Source organism: Anabrus simplex, chromosome 7, assembly GCF_040414725.1.
Source record: "Anabrus simplex isolate iqAnaSimp1 chromosome 7, ASM4041472v1, whole genome shotgun sequence".
In the NCBI taxonomy this organism is placed as follows: Eukaryota; Metazoa; Arthropoda; class Insecta; order Orthoptera; family Tettigoniidae; genus Anabrus; species Anabrus simplex.
The window spans coordinates 147,066,177-147,079,843 of NC_090271.1; the positions used below are offsets into that span (position 1 = coordinate 147,066,177).

General features: G+C 39.3%; 1 protein-coding gene across 2 annotated transcripts in view; it reads left to right on the forward strand.

Annotated features, from left to right (window-relative positions):
• Window positions 1–13,667, forward strand: part of Snx6 (sorting nexin 6) — a 192,376-nt gene that overhangs the window by 95,247 nt on the left and 83,462 nt on the right. The window lies entirely within an intron of this gene.

Genomic DNA, 13,667 nt, shown 5'->3' on the forward strand with positions numbered 1-13,667 from the left:
GTCTTTAGGCCTCCTGCAGTGGTAAACCGGTTTTCTTCTTAACACAGAGTAAGTGGCTATGTGGTTTGGTTTCATGTAGCTGTCAGCTTGCATTTGGGAAATAGTTGGTTTGTCCCCCCAATATTGGCAGCCCTCCAGGAAGATGCTGGGGATGTACATTAAGGCCACAATTGCTTCCTTCCCACTCCTAGCCCTTTCCTATCCCATCGTCTCCATAAGACCTATGCCAGTTCAACGTAAAGCAAATTTTTATCGCTATGTTCTTCACATAATCTATCCAGCTGCTCACTGTTCTCCCCCTCGGTCTTGTGCCCTTAAACTTCCCTTCCATGATTAATTTGAGGGTCCGTTGCAAAAACGGGGTGGTTCCATTTTTGTAATGTTGTGAGAACAAAAAAACGTAAAATATCCAAAATGTTGACTAAGTCTTTTTTCATTGATGCAGCGCATACTACCTACATAGACCTTTTATTTCAGCAAAACACTAATTTATCACATTATAAATGGAATTATTATAATGAAAAACAACTTTTGGAGCTGCCTCCTTTTTGCACTAAAGAGGGAGAAATCTGAGAAAATATGCACTGGGTACAAATACAGAATAGTTTATTCTCATATTACTGTAAATGTAATCAATCTACAAACCCCAGGTTGTGATTGATGACCATTGTTATTTAGATTCTAGGCCCCTAAGGGAACAAACATCATTGTCATCAGCCCCAACTTGCTAGCATCACGTTATTTCTTGACTCACACTCATTGTCACTGTCGGATGTTTTCTTTTGTGTCTTGTACGGAACTAAGCGCCCTGTGAAAGGAAGTTCATGCGGCGATACATATTTGTTTGCCAGCTTAAGGACATCATTAAGTTTTGCACAAGCTATTGGCAGAGGTATGTCTTACAGTCTTCGTGTCGGAAGGGTGGTTCATTGTTTCCCGGATGTTCTAAATGGAACGGTTGGTTGACAAGACATAATGCACCTGGACTACAGTGTACTTCATCCTCGTGGCTTGCACTGTATTCAGTGTCACGGTATGTTCTTTTGAATCCCTCTTTAGTCTTGTTCTTAATGATTGTTAGGAAACATGGTGCAAAATGTTCCTTAAAATTCAGGAACATATCTTTAGTTACATTGATTACATTGAACTTTCTGGAGGTGTTAGCTACCAAGGTTAGCCACTCTGATTGGTAAATACACACACTCGTGCTTCCTTTTCTCCTTCTCTGCCAGACCAAAACTTTGATCACATGGGAGGAAACTGTAACCAGATTCAGGGAATCGATGTATAATTGTAGAAAATTGCCCTTTCTTCACCAATGTATACAAAAAACTGTACTATCAGATTCTTATTCTGTGCAGCACAGTTATCACTGAACAAGTAAATATGCCTGACTCTCTTGTCCAGGGTGTTTTCAAAATAATAATGTAACATTCTTATTACTTCATTTTGTCCTTTACGGCCAATAGTTTCATCATAAAGGAAAGTGTCTTGGTAGTACTCGCCTCATGAATACAAAATGAGAAAACCCACAGCTGCCGCATATAGAACACATCACCAGAAGGCACTACTGGTAAGTTCTGTTGAAAATCAAACGCGATTGTTTCCACGTCAGTGTGTTCGTTTGCCAGCGTAGACTTAGTTCATAGGTCTCCATAAAACATCTCGCTTCTCTTAGAATGAAGTTCCTTTTCTGCATTCAGCACTGCTTTCTCCTTACCATAAGTTATTGTCTTCATTTTGCTGTCGATAGAATCACAGGTCATGCAGGTATCACTTCTGGGATGAGGAAATAAAATATTGAAGTTAGAGTTAAAAATGACTATAATACTTATAGGATATGTTAGGTTTAATAGGTTTTTTTGCCTGTAGTAATAAATACTGTTCTGGTTCATATTTCTGTAGATACAGGGCATGTATTTTAGTGATTGATAGTTCAGATGAAAGGAAATATTTAGTCATGTTATCTCTCTGAGAGTAATGGGACCTTCTCTTAGGGAATGACTGAATATGTTTGTCCACTTGTTTCACCAGATCATCGGGAATTTTATTTGGCTGATTTGTATATTTTTCTTGTCGCTGTGGGCGGCTGCATACATTTGATATGTGGTGTCTTAGTATTTCAACTCTTTTGAGAGAGATTCCTTGCAGTTCATAAAATGCCTTCTTGCACACAACATATTCCACGACTCCTTTAACTTAAAATGAAATGAAATAAGAAACATGTATATTAGCATATTAAATTAATCCTAATGAAAGTCAGTGTAAATTCAAATAGTAGTATGTACGATATTGTTTACCTCGTATAAGAAAGTTTTTACCAAGGGATCCCTCCTGATTTTGCTCGCCTTCGCCGTATACCCCTCATTGTAATAAGACCCACCAGATAAGCATCTATATAAAATAGTATAAAATTTTTCTTCCACCTATTCAAGACAATAATAAAATCAAGGTTTAATCCTCATTAAAATACAAAATTTTACAGGTTTCGCCCCTTTTAAAGGGCATCATCAGCCATATCATCACCTCAAAACCGAACCAAGTACTTGTATAAAATTTAATCTATGACTATTAAAAGAATTGTTAGGAACATTTAAGAATTTAACTTAATATGTAGGCGTTATGTAAGGAATTACATTAGATACGAGAGGAATTAATGTATTCATGGCCAAGTCCATAGTCAAATGTAAGAAATGACTTAATACAACTAAATGGTACAAAATGACAATGATGAGTAATGCTCAAAGTTAAAATATTTTATAAGACTTAATGAGGAAATGCATTCCAACTCAGTGAAGTTTTGGCTAATATTTTATCATATACTTCTTGTGTTAGTTCTTATTTCCAAGGAATTAATATAAGTTCCAGTGTTTTTAGCTTGCAACTTGTGGAGATAGAAGTTACTTTTTTGTCGTAGTTCTAGTTAAAAACTATTATTGAACTTTAAAATTAGTGACAACTTGATGAATTTGTTATGGTGTCATTGGGCCATCTATACTCTGTTCCTACATTGTTGGTGTGCCTTGCAGTTGATACAATCCCTTAATCATCAATAAAATAATCAAAAAGGTGAAATTGAAATTAGCCACAAACCTTTCTCTAACAGAAACCAGCAAACCAAAATATGCAACCTTCACTTACACTAATCCAATTATACATGAGTTACCAATCCCTTAAAGCATGAAATCAAAATTGCTTTCAAGACTCGACTCAAATCAAAATTTGTTTTTCAATAATAACACTGTCAATTTGATCAACAACAAATATTCTGGTTCTGGCATCTATAGACTTAAATGTGCAGAATGCAATTTTTCTTACATGGGTCAAACTGGGAGAAGTTTCTTAACTAGATATGCTGAGCACTAAAACACTAAAAAACATAAATTTTCAGCGATGAGCAACCATATGAAAGATTCAGGACACAGTTTCACCACAATTGAGCACAATCTTCAGATTTTAAAAAAGAATTGATAAAGGTAGACTCATGACAGAGTTCGAAAACCTTTACATTTTTTTAGGACCAGAAATACCATACAAATCAAAACTTAAATGATCCAATAGATAATAAAAGCCCTCTTTAAGAACAGATACTAACCCTACTCCATAAGTTAAATCTTCAAGAGACCAAAAACAATAAGCGCTCCCATTAGGCTGACAAATTCGTCCCGCTGCTCTTCCCCACCAGGTGCAAACAACTCCTCCCCACGTGCAACCCGCAAGCCCATAGCCCTGCCTTCCGAAGTTCACTTCCCTCCACTAAGATTACACACTTACAATAAGAGAAGCAGAACGTCGGCGACCACCAGTACTCTAAAAACCCTTTACACAATGTGACGGTATTTAGTGTACCAGAACCTCTCTGTAAACCTTTTGGACTTGGTTCTACACCGCTAGGAATTTGTGTCAATGAACGTTATGAATGAACATTCTCGCATCACATTGTGTAATATCTTGCTCTTCTCGTTTGAATTTATCACGCCGTGTCGTGGTATGATGTGCTACGCTCTGGTGGCTAGGCTTGGAACTTTGGGGAACCTGAAGGATTATGTGCGCGTGCTGTTGTGAAGCGTGGAGTTGGAGAGAAGACGCTATGGGAAGCAGTTGCGTGTGTGTGTCTGGCAACATGCTTGGAGGCAGTGCCTTCGACAACGGCTGAAACCAGTCTATTGTGTGCCCTTTGGGTGGCCTATTAATGAATAGTTGGCCTTGTTATTTTTAATTTTGTGCACAAGGAGTTATTCTGCTTTTAAACTGAACTTGAAGCCCAGTTGGTGAAGGTGTAGCACTACGGCGTCACTTCGTTCACACGCATCGAAAACTGTAAGTCCTTTATCAAATACTAATTATGTGGAGTACTGTCTTCATGGAACCCGAAGATTCCCAAGAAACTTCGTCGTCTGATGTCAAAAATTTTTTCTAGGCGTGTTTATAATAGTAAGAAACACGTACTAATTGCGTAAGAACTGCATGTTTGTTACATAGCAACGCATTTTAGCTGGAAGCTTCATCCTTGTGTTTTCAGTAACAAAGCACGGTGCGGATGTATATCAAAATTAATTTTAACTATTATTTTACTGGTTTATCCTTTCAGAAACTTATGTAAACCGAAAGCCACCGTCAGGTTCTGTTTGAAAATTTTGGTTAACTTTCCTAAATTTATTCCTTGGGTTGGGTTTCGTGTTAATTTTGTTTCCGGTTCTGCTTTTCGTGGGCTATTTTTATTAATGTTTCTCCTTGCAGGCTATTTCAGTGTTTGCATTTGTCGCCTTAAAAATGCCTTGTTGTTGTTGCCTTAGGAACAGGATTGTTTTTGGCATTGTTGGGCTAACTGTTTTTTTTTTAAATCGAGGCGTGGTATCTTAATTGAACCTTTTTCTTGGTGGACGCGTTTGATTTTCGTGTGTTCTTGTGTAAAATCATATCTGATTGATTTTGCCTTTAATTTTTCTCGGTTTGGAAAATTTTGAAATGTGGTTTCGTGGTTCATTGTGATTTAATGTATTATCCTTTGCGAAGGCTTACCGTCCAGCTAAGAAGTTTTCTTGGGGTATATGTTGCTGCAACCTAGGGCTAATTATTTACTAGATTTAAGTTTAATCAGTTTTAGGTAGGTGACCAGTCACGTAGTTAAACCTTATCCTTGTGTTACTCTTTCTTTTATTGTCGAGGTCAGCTTTTATTTTTCTTTAAACAATTTATTTTATTAGATTCATATTTGTCAATGTCAATTTGAATAACTATTAATTATTAATTGAGTTGAATAATTTTTTTCACTTGTTGATTTTACTCATTCCTCATTCGAAACTTTTCCCAGAGGTTATTAGTGATATTCAGAGAGTATTTAAGTTATGTTTCAGTTAAAATTCTAATTTTTAAAATTAATGGATCACTACATATATTTTTTGAAAGGTTAATTAAAGTTATTTATCTATTTTGAAAATGTGGAATTTTTCACTGAAACAATAGAGCACTATCACGGTTTCTTATTCGATTTTGACCACGGCCTTTTTCTGCTTCCCTCTGCCTCCGCAGGTAAGAGTACTTACTCTGGTTTATCTGTTTGTGTGCTGTTGTTTGCATGCCCTTTTGGGCCTCATGTGGTGTTCGCTTTAACTCCCTGCTTTGGGGCGGACACACTACCAACCTTCTCTCCTGGGAGCTTTCCCCCTTAGGAGTGTAAGGTTTTTCTACCCATTATCCGAAAGGCTGGCTCGGTAGCCTGGAGGATGGTGTTGGTTGGAACAAAGTAACATTCCAGTGGAGTTACAGGTGTCAACACAGCAGTACTTATATTTTACTCATTTATCATTCCCTAGTTTCCTTTCATTTCTTTAATTTCATTAACTTTAAATTTCTCCATTTTACAGAGTTTACATACATCTGACAGTGTGATATTTACAACTTACATCACAGCCTGATACCCGCTTTTCGACCAACAAGCTGTCAGAATGTCATAACAGCAAGGCACACGAACAACATAGGAATAGAGTACAGCATAAGATGATGGCCCAATGACACCATAACAAATTCAAGTTGTCACTAATTTTGAAGTTCAATAATAGAACTAGAACTACGACAAAAAAGTAACTGCTATCTCTACAAGTTGCAAGCTAAAATCACTGGAACTTATATTAATTCCTTTGAAATAAGAACTACACAAGAACATAGTATATGATTAAATATTAGCCAAAACGTCACGGAGTTGGAATGTATTTCCTCATTAAATCTTATATAATATTTTAACTTGGAGCATTACATCATTGTCATTTTGTACCATTTAGTTTGTCATATCTTGCATTCGACTATGGACTTGGCCATGGATATATTAATTCCTCTGGTGTCTAATCTAGTTCCTTACGTAACGCCTACATGTTAAGTTAAATTCTTAAATGTTCCTAACAATTCTTTTAATAGTCAAAGGTTAAATTTTAAGCAAGTACCTGGTTCGGTTTTGAGGTGATATGGCTGATGATGCCCTTTAAAAGGGGCGAAACATGTACAATTTCATATTTTAATGAGGATTAAACCTTGATTTTATGATTGATTGTATTGAATAGGTGGAAGAAAAATAAATTTTATACTACTTTATATAAATTACTTTCAGTACGGATTTCACAATGATTCTTATAACTTGTAAAGATAAGCATCTTGCATCCCTTTATCTGCAAGTTTGTTTAATGACGGTAATATATTCCTCTTCATATAATCCGAACACTTGTAAAAACGTCGTTTACAGTTGCATGGGTTGCCAGTCCTTCTTTCTGGCATAGATTTACCACCCCATGATATGTCTTCCTGCCACTTTCCGTGTTTTAATTATATTGCGCCTTCACCTTGCCGGCATCTTTTCTTCACTTTCCTGGTTGGAGGAGTATCTTCCATACACGTACTGCCATTTTCCGTCTGATGGATTATGCTCTCTCCCTGAAGCTGTAATATCCAAATCCATGTCCCAATGCTCCATGCTCACAACACAGGCACAGCCAGCATGCATACTGAACAAAGCTAGGTACCAACTGAATCCAGATTGCCAGCAATAATACCTGTTGCTGTCGACAGTGTGCCTCGTACTGCTCGGTGCTGCTCTCTGTTGAAACGTGGAAGTTCGTTTGAAACAAAAACGACGTGGGTCCAGGAGCCACATCCTTTTTGAACTAAACCTATCGGGGGGGGGGGGGGGGTAGATCCAATCGCATAATAATGCATGAACAAATAGTCGAAGCAACACTGTTCTTCTATCAAAAGATCCGGGAATTTTTTTTACTACACCAACCATTAAAACATGATTTTCACCAAAAAGTGGAGCCACCCCGTTTTTGCAGCGGACCCTTCAATTTTTCTAGGTTTTCTCCCTCTCTTCTCACTATGTCCAAAAAATTGGAGGATTTTTTGGTTGACATGGGAAGAAAGGCACTTGGAGATACTAGGTTCTTCGATAATGAACGCATTAGTGCTTTTTTCTTTTCTTTTTATTTTCTTTTCTTAATCAAACAAGTGTTTCGACAAGGCAGATCTTTGTACTGTTTATGATCATCCTGTTATGCCAGATCTTGATGAGCTGCTTCATAGCTACTAGTCTTGGCATGATCAGTTTTCTTATCCCATCTTCACAACTTCATACGATTGACCCAATATAGACAAAAGAATGCACTGCCTCCATGTTCCTTAATTGACCTATGAGTTGGACCTGTGCTACTCGATCAGTTATCATAAGTTTGGACTTGCTGAGATTGATGTTTAATCTGTATGATAGATTAACATCTTTTACTTTTGTCAGGAGGGAGCAATTTCATCGTAGCTGCTCGCTACAAACCCAGCGACATCGGCGAATTGGAGATTATTAATAGTTCTTTCACCAATTGATATGCCTGCAGGCCATCCATTAAGAGCTTTCCTAAGGACTTATTCAGCATTTATTACATATTCAGATACGAGAAAATGTATTTATTATCCATTCAGATTACAGAAAATGTTCATTAGTTTGCAGCTCGCTTGTCGTTCACTCTCCTGTTAATTTACTCATGCTCCATTATTAAACACTTTCAGCAGTTAACACATTACTCTTTGGTACTGGGCTCAAGATCCCAGAGGGGAATACAGGAAATTATTACAGGGAACTCTTAAGAGCCTGATGTAACAGGCAGATGAGTTCTACCACTACTTCTTGTGTTCAGTGAACAACCACTTTGCTTGCGCTAGTGGTTCGGTGTCAACACACAAACTAGAGAAAAAAAAGAGAGAAGTTAAATGTTTTTGTGCATCTTGTATGAACTTATAATCCAGAATTGACACTTGACTCACTGTTACCTGGCATTTCTCACTCTATTCCCCTCTTCCCTCACTTCTTAATTTTGCAGTGGTCACAAGCTGGAAATGTACAGCATTTGGCACGTAGGTGATTAGTGTCCATTTGCATGTCTGCTATGGCCCCAGTGGGCAGGGGTTTTCCAATGGCCCTCAGCAGATGCCGGTGTCCATCTTACTTTATTTTAGTTTGTAATGTTATTTTTTACTTTTCAGTTAAATGTATGGTGCAGTTATTGCTACTGAAATGCCAGGGAGTAAAAATGTATACTTGATATGCAGAGGATTTCAAATATTTTGCTTGGAGTTCAACATTCTAAAAGTGTGGGGAAAATCTTCTTGAAATACCTAGTCAACACATGGAAAAATAAACTTTCTCTAAAGATGTAGTGCCAATTATTTACAAAAATGTTCTTAAAAATCTAAGCTTTTAAGGTCAGGTCAGGATCATCCTGCTACTGTATGCGACAATAGACGGTACTACCTGCAATTGTCTGGCAGAGTTTCAAGCGGCCATCACCAAACTTGACACCCATAGGGAGGACTAATGGCTACGGGCAGACGAATCCTCCCTTTGGAGGCCAGGTGAAGCCTTCGTGTAGGATTTGATGCACAAATTCACCAGAAAAGAGAACATGGTCACCGGTTTAGATGGTAGAAGAGAACTCCAGTCCGACTGGCAGATAATAATAATAATAATAATCGTATGGCCTCAGCTACCGTGTGCAGACATTTCGATTTGACGCCATCTGGCTGTCTGCTCGTCAATTTCGACGTTCCGGTTTACTCTGCCATCTAGCGGACCTAGAGTAAACCGGATCTCTCTTGGGCGTCTATGGCTGAGATTTTTAAATTAATTTTGTCGGGTAAATACCAAATGTATCACCAGAGATCTTTTACATGCCGACATCGTACGACATGGAGTGTCGATTGGACTTTTTTCCGCCCTTCAAAAATCCGACTACCTCTGCCGGGTTTGAACCCGCTATCTTGGGATCCGGAGGCCGACACTCTACCACGGATCCACAGAGGCAGCTACTGGCAGATAAATTGGAAGAACTTTCTCCTGTCGCCACAGTCTGTACTCCAGTGAAGCAGTTGCAAAAGGCATCTGTACTCCTGAGAAGCACCCAAAGTTACGCCTGGCAGTAGGTATAAAATGGCAACCGTAGCGTAAGAATAACCTAAATATGAGTATGGTACTTCTAAATTGGCCTTGAAAAAGGTTCGGGCGCACTCCGCAAGAGACTCGCAGTTCATTGGAAACTGGGGCTACTGTGAAAACTGGGCGACCAGAAGCCATCACCATGAAGGTAGCTAAGAGAGCCATGTGCCCTAACTTTGCCACTTCAAACATAATCAACCCTGACAGGAAAGGCAGAAGTGGTGGAATTTATGGAAGAGGAGGTTATAGAAATATTGGGGTTAAGCAAAGTTAAATGGAAGGGGAAAGGAAAAGACAGAATGAGAAAAGGATCTACACTATACTGGACTGGTGGCTGAGAGGCAAAAAATGGAGTGGGCCTGATAATTACAAAACGGCTGGAGGAGTATATGGATGTGGTAGAGTAAATCAGAGCAGGATAATGAAAGTTAGATACATACATACATACATACATACATTATCATTATAGACTGTTATGCCTTTCAGTGTTCAGTCTGCAAGCCTCTGAGAATTTACTAAACGTCGCCGCAATCCTCGATTTGCAGCTAGTGTTGTGGCCTCATTTAGTTCTATACCTCTTATCTTTAAATCGTTAGAAACAGAGTCTAACCGTAGTCGTCTTCGTCTCCCTCTACTTCTCTTACCCTCCATAACGGAGTCCATTATTCTCCTAGGTAACCTATCCTCCTCCATTCGCCTCACATGACCCCACCACCGAAGCCGGTTTATGCGTACAGCTTCATCCATCGAGTTCATTCCTAAATTAGCCTTTATCTCCTCATTCTGAGTTCCCTCCTGTCATTGTTCCCACCTGTTTGTACCAGCAATCATTCTTGCTACTTTCATGTCTGTTACTTCTAACTTATGAATAAGATATCCTGAGTCCACCCAGCTTTCGCTCCCGTAAAGCAAAGTTGGTCTGAAAACAGACCGATGTAAAGATAGTTTCGTCTGGGAGCTGACTTCCTTCTTACAGAATACTGCTGATCGCAACTGTGAGCTCACTGCATTAGCTTTACTATACCTTGATTCAATCTCACTTACTATATTACCACCCTGGGAAAACACACAACCTAAATACTTGAAATTATCGACCTGTTCTAGCTTTGTATCACCAATCTGACATTCAATTTTGTTGAATTTCTTACCTACTGACATGAATTTAGTCTTCGAGAGGCTAAATTTCATACCATACTCATTGCACCTATTTTCAAGTTCCAAGATGTTAGACTGCAGGCTTTCGGCACAGTCTGCCATTAAGACCAAGTTGTCAGCATAGGCCAAACTGCTTACTACATTTCCACCTAACTGAATCCCTCCCTGCCATTTTATACCTTTCAGCATATGATCCATGTAAACTACAAACAGCAAAGGTGAAAGATTACAGCCTTGTCTAACTCCTGTAAGTACCCTGAACCAAGAACTCATTCTACCATCAATTCTCACTGAAGCCCAATTGTCAACATAAATGCCTTTGATTTTAATAATCTACCTTTAATTCCATAGTCCCCCAGTATAGCGAACATCTTTTCCCTCAGTACCCTGTCATATGCTTTCTCTAGATCTACGAAACATAAACACAACTGCCTATTCCTCTCGTAGCATTTTTCAATTACCTGGCGCATACTGAAAATCTGATCCTGACAGCCTCTCTGTGGTCTGAAACCACACTGGTTTTCATCCAATTTCCTCTCAACGACTGATCACACCCTCCCTTCCAAGATGCCAGTGAATACTTTGCCTGGTATACTAATCAATGAGATACCTCGATAGTTGTTGCAATCCTTCCTGTTCCCTTGCTTATAGATAGGTGCAATTACTGCTTTTGTCCAATCTGAAGGTACCTTACCAACACTCCACGCTAATTTTACTACTCTATGAAGCCATTTCATGCCTGCCTTCCCACTATACTTCACCATTTCAGGTCTAATTTCATCTATTCCTGCTGCCTTATGACAATGGAGTTTATTTACTATCCTTTCCACTTCCTCAAGCATAATTTCACCAACATCATTTTCCTCCTCCCCATGAGCTCGGCTTGTTTGCAACACCACCATGATGATTTCCTTTTACATTGAGATGATGTTCAAAATATTCCCTCCACCTCTCCAGTGATTCCCTGGGATCTATTATGAGTTCACCTGAACTACTCAAAACACTGTTCATTTCCTTTTTCCCTCCCTTCCTAAGATTCTTTATTACTGTCCAGAAAGGTTTCCCTGCTGCTTGACCTAGCCTTTCCAGGTTATTACCAAAATCTTCCCATGACTTCTTTTTGGATTCAACAACTATTTGTTTCGCTCTGTTTCTTTCATCTACGTATCAATCCCTATCTGCCTCGGCCCTTGTTTGGAGCCATTTCTGATAAGCCTTCTTTTTACGTTCTCACTTCATCATTCCACAAAGATGTCCGCCTTTTCCCATCTTTACACACAGTTGTTCCTAGGCATTCCCTTGCTGTTTCTACTACAGCATCCCTATATGCCACCCATTCACTTTCTATATCCTGAACCTGCTTACTGTCTACTGTTCGAAACTTCTCACTAATCATATCCATGTACTTCTGTCTAATTTCCTCGTCCTGGAGATTTTCTATCCTTATTCGTTTGCAGACAGATTTCACTTTCTATACCCTAGGCCTAGAGATACTTAGTTCACTACAGATCAGATAGTGGTCTGTATCATCGAAAAATCTCCGAAAAACTCGTACATTCCTAAAAGATTTCCTGAATTCAAAGTCTGTTAAGATATAGTCTATTATGGATCTGGTACCCCTAGCCTCCCATGTGTAGCAGTGAATAGCCTTATGCTTGAAGAACGTATTCGTAACAGCTAAACCCATACTAGCACAGAAGTCCAGCAAACGCTTCCCATTCCCTTTAGCTTCCATATCTTCCCCACGTTTACCAATCACCCTTTCGTATCCTTCAGTTCTATTCCCAACTCTCGCATTGAAATCGTCTATCAGCACTATTCTATCCTTGCTGTTGACCCTGACCACGATGTCACTCAATGCTTCATAAAACTTGTCAACTTCATCCTCATCTGCACCCTCACATGGTGAATACACGGACACAATTCTTGTCCTAATTCCTCCAACTGACAAATCTACCCACATCATTCGTTCATTTACGTGCCTAACCGAAACTATGTTGCGTGCATTGGTATTCCTGATAAAGAGCCCTACCCCAGACTCTGCCCTTCCCTTTCTAACACCCGTCAAGTGCACTTTATAATCTCCTATCTCTTCCTCCTTATCTCCCCTTACCCGAATATCACTTACTCCTAGCACATCCAGATGCATCCTCTTTGCTGACTCAGCCAGTTCTGCCTTCTTTCTTCCATAAGCCCCGTTAATATTGATAGCTCCCCATCGAATTCCATTTCGTTCGCCAAGTTGTTTCCAAGGAGTCCCTCGCCTGTCAAATGGGAGTGGGACTCCATTACTCCCATAGGTCCGAGGCTTACTTAGTGTTCTGAGCTTGGTAAATTCATGAAGCAGGATGCTGCCCTACTTGCACATAGTCCAAGTGAAGATCTCTCCTCTAACGGGTTATGGACCACCGGTGAATTGTGTAGTCCTAGCCGCCTGAGCACAAGGAGGGCCACGACTCAGAATATGTCCGAGATGCCCACTCCTATTCCATAGCAACTGGTATCCCGACTCTCAGGACCACTTACTAGGCCACTCAGCCGTTGCCCATGGTTCACGAACTAGGACGAGACTACAGTAATCCACAAACATGAACCATGAAAGTTAGATAGTGAATGAGAAATGAAATGAAGAACTTCATGTATGTGTGCCACAGACAGGGACCAAAGAGGAGGATATCGAAGAATTCCCGGAGAAACTAGGAAAAGAGATCTGATGTGGATGTGATTATAATGGGAGACTTGAATGCATAGGTGGGAAACGAAAGAAAAGGAAGAAATAATTGGTCATACAGATGTAGAAAAAAGGAATGGAGAGAAATTAGTTAGTTTTGTGAGAGCAATGGAATGATTAATGATGTGGGCAACACATGGTTTCAGAAGAAAAACAGCAGGAAAATTACAAGATATTACAAGATTGATTACTTTCTGGCGGAAAGGACAAATCGCAAACAGTTGATTAGATATAACATATTTACCAGTAGAAGCATTCTGTGAAGATCATAGAGTTCAGATAGCAAAAATGAGAGTGAGGAAAATGGAAACA